General features: G+C 49.8%; 1 non-coding gene across 1 annotated transcript; it reads left to right on the forward strand.

The window, feature by feature from the left end:
• Nucleotides 1-5,555: 5,555 nt before the first annotated feature.
• LOC112617510 lies at nucleotides 5,556-5,657 on the forward strand. Its single transcript, XR_003117919.1, has one exon. It is a non-coding gene; the product is annotated as a small nucleolar RNA U13 (small nucleolar RNA).
• Nucleotides 5,658-6,069: the final 412 nt, after the last annotated feature.

Below are 6,069 nucleotides of genomic sequence, written 5' to 3' on the forward strand. Positions count from 1 at the left end.
TACCCATAGAGTCCTCCAAGATGGGAAATGGAAATGCTGTGGCCAGGCAGTTCCCTCTTAGAGGAACTGTCTGGATATACATTGTTTTGGGGCTGCCCACATCCGTGTCCTCAGATAACAGCACTTCCTCCCCTCTCCTTGCAATTAGAGAACATCTGCTTCTAAATACCAATTGTGGTTCCAACTGGGGTCATCTGTTTTAGCACTCTTCCTACAATCACCTGAGACAGGTATACTATGAGTCCCAATCCTGGCCAAACATGGTACTTCAGCCCATGACCCACGATCACCTGAGACAAGTATACTATTGAGAGGTGACAACATGCTAGCAGCCCTTGCTCTAAGTGCCTTCTTGGCCTCGGCGCCCACTCTGGCGGCGCCTGAGGAGCCCTTCAGCCTGCCACAGCACTGTGGGAGCCCCTCTCTGGGCTGGCTGAGGCCGAAGCTGACTCCCTCTGGTTGCAAGGAGGTGTGGAGGGAGAGGCGCCTGCGGGAACCAGGGCTGCAGGCAGCGCTCGCGGGCCAGTGCGTGTTCCAGGTGGGCGTGGGCTCGGGGGGTCCTGCACTTGGTGGAGCAGCAGACCGTCGCCGGTGGCCCCCGGCCGTGAAGGGCTTAGCACCTGGGCCAGCAGCTGCAGAGGGTGCGCTGGGTTTCCCAGCAGTGCCTGCCTGCTGGTGCTGCACTCGAATTCTCGCTGGGCCTCAGCTGCCTCCCCGCGGGGCAGGGCTCGGGACCTGAAACACGCCCTGGCCGAACCCCCGCCCCTCCCCCGCCATGGGCTCCCGGGCAGCCTGAACCTCCTGGATGAGCGCCACCCCCTGCTCCGTGTCGCCCAGTCCCATCAACTGCCTAAGGGCTGAAGAGTAGGGGTGTACGGCCAGGGACTGGTGGGCAGCTCTGCCTGCGGCCCTGGTGCAAGATCCACTAGGTGAAGCCAACCGGGCTCCTGGGTCTAGTGGGCACTTGGAAAACCTTTATGTCTAGCTAAGGGATTGTAAATACACCAATCAGTACTCCGTATCTAGCTCAAGATTTGTAAATATACCAATCAGTACTCTGTATCTAGCTAACCTAGTGGGGACTTGGAGAACTTTTCTAACACTCTGTGTCTAGCTAAAGGATTGTAAATGTACCAATCAGCACTCTGTGTCTAGCTAGGGGATTGCAAATACACCAATCAGCACCCTGTGTCTAGCTCAAGGTTTATAAAACAAACCAATCAGCTCTCTGTAAAATGGACCAATCAGCAGGATGTGGGTGGGGCCAGATAAGGGAATAAAAGCAGGCTGCCTGAGCCAGCCACCAGCAACCTGCTTCCATCCCCTTCCACTCTGTGGAAGTTTTGTCCTTTCGCTCTTTGCAATAAATCTTGCTGCTGCTAAGTCTTTGGGTCCATGCTGCCTTTATGAGCTGTAACACCTCGAAGGTCTGCAGCTTCACTCCTGAGGCCAGCGAGACCATGAACCCACCGGGAGGAATGAACAGCTCCAGACACGCTGCCTTAACAGCTGTAACAGTCACCGTGAAGGTCTGCGGCTTCACTCCTGAAACCAGTGAGACCACGGACCCACCAGAAGGAAGAAACTCCGAACACGTCCGAACATCAGAAGGAACAAACTCCAGACACACCATCTTTAAAAAATGTAACACTTACCGCGAGGGTCTGGGACTTCATTCTTGAAGTCAGCGAGACCAAGAACCCACCAATTTCGGACACACTATGTATGAGTCCCAATCCTGGCCAAATATGGTACTGCAGCCCATGACCACAACTCCTGACCCACAAACATAGAACCAAAGTCCAGTTGATTAGAATGCTTCCCCTACAGATGGAGAGAATGGATGAGGACAAATTCTCGCTAAGGTTGACAGAACTGTAAAACTATGAGCTTGAAATATGCAAATAATGGCTTTTTCCTCCAGAATTTGGAGAGGAAGTTTCCCCCACCCCTGCAGGGCCTAGGGAGGCATGAGGAGTTTGTAGAAACTGAGTCCTGGTGAGGGAGGATGTGAGCAGGAAGGTGCTCACTCTGTGCAGGTGCAGTCACTGCCCTTCTTAGGCAGTGACTAAGTTCACCCTGATCTCATTGCTATCAGAATTACGGTCAGTGAGACAGTGGGGGTCACTGTCTTCACTCATTCTCGCACTGAAGCAGCTACTCAGAGGCCCACATCCCTAGATAATTCCCATTCTTGCTCATCCAGGCCTGGTCAATGGAAGGGAGCCAAGGGAGCTGGGGAGCGAAGCTGACCCCTGGGCACTTGGAGTAGTCAACAGGCCATGGAGGCTCACCACAAGCCCCTCGCCAGTGCGAAGATGCTGGTGGAGGAGGGCACACCATTGAACTTATGCTTTACAGAGGCTTGGTTTGGAGGAAACTCATATTTTGGGTCAGGTGTGGAAACCTGAAGGAGACTGTGTTAGATGTGAGGTCCTCTGGGATCAACCACAACTTCCAAAATGTTACAGGTATGAACCACGTGCACCCAGCCCAGATATGTTCAATGAGAGGGAAAGGATCACCCCAGGTAAAGAATGAAGTGAGTCTCTGTCTTTCACTTCCCTAAAGCCATGCCAATTCTTTGTCTGCATTCAACCACTACCAAGAGTCTGGCTTGTTCTTTGGAACATTTAATGAGTGGATACTTTAGTGTACTTAAAAGGAACTAGTCTATTTAAGACTTTATCTGAATTCAATCATGTTTAGCCTTAAAGCATAACAGAGACCATATTAACTTTTGAACCTCTGAAAACCAGGCACTGAGGCATAGAGAGGTCTATACAACATGGCCAGGTACGTAGAGCTCCTCAGTGGGATTTGAACCCAGCCAGTGAGGCTCCAGGCACTGTGCTCTTGCTCACTAGGATATGCTGCCTCTCTCTAAAGCCTCATATAAAGGCAGGTATTTGCCCACACATCAGTCTGCTGGGTTTTCAGTGCAACCCGAACTGCAAGCTCTTCCTAGAGCCCAACTCAGATTCAGGTGGTTTCCTGTGGAGTTGTTTCAACAGGGGCTCCAAAGTTTGAACTCTAACTAAATTACTAAGAATTTATCTATGGCATTCTGGCAGCAAGATATCAATAGTTGTCTTTCTTGTAATACATTTGGGAGCATGTTCCATCCAAGATCAGAGAGTAGTACCTGAAACGTCAGCACAGTCTATTCTATTGCTGGACCAACGCAGTGGGTCAGAAAAGTCCAAAACTGGCCACACAGCCGAGTTCATCCAGATAAGCAATCAATGGAAGGTACTGTGGAAAGTCAGCGGAGTTCATTCAATCATCACGATTCTAGTTGGATCAGTGTCCCCTTTTTAAGAGAAAACTGTCCTATTTACTGTCTCTAGTTTTCTTTCTCAGAGTATTATGCACTAAGAGTCGTGGAGAAGGCAGCTTTTTCAGACTGACTTATCTCACTGAACAATATACATTGACTGCCAGCCCCTGACTTTGAGGTCACCCGCATGGACACCACTCCCCTTTCCCAGCCTTTCCTTGCAAGGCCTTGCGTTGGCCCCAGTGTGAGCTTCTCCCCATCTGCGCAGGCCCTTCAGACGTACCCCAGTGGCAGCAAGGCCTCCACCAGGGACACCACGAGCCTTCTGCACTGAGGTCTTGCAGCTGCGCCCCAACTATTAAACTTCCCAGGAACCCTTCAGCCACCACTCAGCCCATCCTGGGAGTCCTTGATGGACAGCAGCATGCACCCCCCACCTCTGACTGCTGTTTGGACATTTGGTAGCCCAGCTCCAGCTCCAGCCCTAACCTGTGCTCCAGGGTCCACCTGCCAGGGCAGCCTGAAACACACTCAGCTTTGGAGGTTCATCATCTACAAATTCCATCTTGGTCACCCCCACTAGCAAGCGCCCAGATGTTCTTTGTTGTCCCTCCTTCATCCCCCTGGTTCCCCCACTGCCTCTGGCTCTGCAGCTGCCTCCTACGCCTCCAGCACTGGGAACAGTGTTCGGCCCCACATTGAGCAGCCCTGCTCCACGTTGGGCAGCACAAGCCCAGTTCCTTGAGGTTGGCAGTTTCAGCGGCACCCATGGGCTCTGGGAGCAGACTAGCGACCCCAGATATGAATTCCAACTTTGTGTCAGTCAGCAGCACAGCCGGAAGGAGAGAGGTCTGAGCACCACACACCCTATGGGGGAAGCTTCCGCCTGAACAGGTGGGGCTCCTCTAGACGGAGGACCCCGTGGTGACCCAGGGACCAGGACCAATTGTCTCTTTGGAGGCACTGTTGTCCCTCCTTTGAGTCACATCCCTGGAGAGTCACCCAAGGAGAAGCCTGTAATTCTAACTTGGGGGCTCAGGGCCACCGAAAGCAAGGCAGACCCTAGGCACAAGTCCAGGCCAGGCTCTGACACTAGCAACCCTGCTTCTCTCTGGGCACAAAGAGAGGAAACCTCAACTCTACGGCCTCCTGGTACCCTGTCGAGGGTTCTGCTGGTCACAGAACTCCAGGGTTGTCCACCAGCTCTTCCTCCTCCAGACTGGGATCCACTCGCTTTGGGTCCAAGAGGGGAATGCAGGACTCAGAGGAAATATTCCTGGAGCCAGGGTCCATCATCCTCCCAAGATGGACATTGTGTGAGTGCCATTTATTTATACAAATAAACAAATGATAATTTATAGAGAATAATTTATTTTACATAAAATGCGTTGTTATAAAATATTTTATTTATTACAAATGATAAAATTTATAAACAGTATTTTATTTATCAATAAAATGTGATTTATTTTTTATTTGTACAAATTTATGGAATACATGTGGAATTTGGATACACTCATAGATATGTGCAGTGGTCAAGTCGGGGCATTTAGGGTATCCATCACCGGAGTAATAAACATTGAATTTATTAACCAATTTCCCATCATCCCTTCCCTCCCACCCCCTCACCCTTCAGAGTCTCCATTATCTATCATCCCACTCTCTGCATCCATGTGAAATTACTCGATGAACTCACAGAGACTGAGACACAACTAAGTACATAGACTTAGAAGCTTGCAGACAAAAGGTAATATACATGGGTCATAAGAGAACCATTTCTATAGTTTCACAGTGTTTCTTAGTGAGGGACACTGAATTGGGTTTTTTTTTGTTTTTCTTTTTGTTTTTTTTTTTTTTTGAGGCAGAGTCTCGCTCTGTCGCCCAGGCTGGAGCACAGTGGCGCGATCTCAGCCCACTGCAACTCCGCCTCCCGGGTTCACGCCATTCTTCTGCCTCAGCATCCTGAGTAACTGGGACTACAGGCACCCGCCACTACACCCAGCTAATTTTTTGTTTTTTTAGTAGAGATGGGGTTTCACCGTGTTAGCCAGGATGGTCTCGATCTCCTGACCTCATGATCCGCCCGCCTCGGCCTCCCAAAGTGCTGGGATTAGAGGCATGAGCCACCATGCCCGGCCTGAATTTCTTAAATTGAATTTCCACCATGTGTTTTTTATTCAATCTTAAGAAATTGTTGAAGTAGCACACCTACAAAATCTGGTGACTCAGTAACAGCAGAGATACAGAAGCATGGCTTTTCTAATGAATGCAATGGCAGATCCTTCTGTAGTTCACCAGCATGATGATTGAATTTTCACGGACACATGTGAGATGTGCCGCCTCCAAATATTTTTTACAACAGCACGTTACCCATGTCACAATAACAAATAGAAGGAACTTTTTATTCTCAAATGTTCACTTTGTGTGTCCACACTGTCAACTATATAGGACGGGGCAGGTCCCTTTTCTCCTATAACTTGTGTTTATAAATAGAAAAGAATAGTGTGGAGGGAATGATCCTGTTTTGAAACAAAACAGATGCTAGAAACCACACCCTTGTACCTGTAACAATACACATATGTGGATCGGAACAGTCGGAACCCAGAGCCAGGCTGTGTTGTGTGTTTCATCATCCCTGGGTGACCTGTCACCAAGGCCATGCGCCGATTAGCGTGTTGCCTTTTGTTCCATCTGTCACCCTGTGAGTGGAAGAGTTCACATTAGCAGTTGGCAATTTGAGGGACTTACCCATAGAGTCCTCCAAGATGGGAAATGGAAATGCTGTGGCCAGG

This window comes from Theropithecus gelada, unplaced genomic scaffold, assembly GCF_003255815.1.
Source record: "Theropithecus gelada isolate Dixy unplaced genomic scaffold, Tgel_1.0 HiC_scaffold_2155, whole genome shotgun sequence".
In the NCBI taxonomy this organism is placed as follows: domain Eukaryota; kingdom Metazoa; phylum Chordata; class Mammalia; order Primates; family Cercopithecidae; genus Theropithecus; species Theropithecus gelada.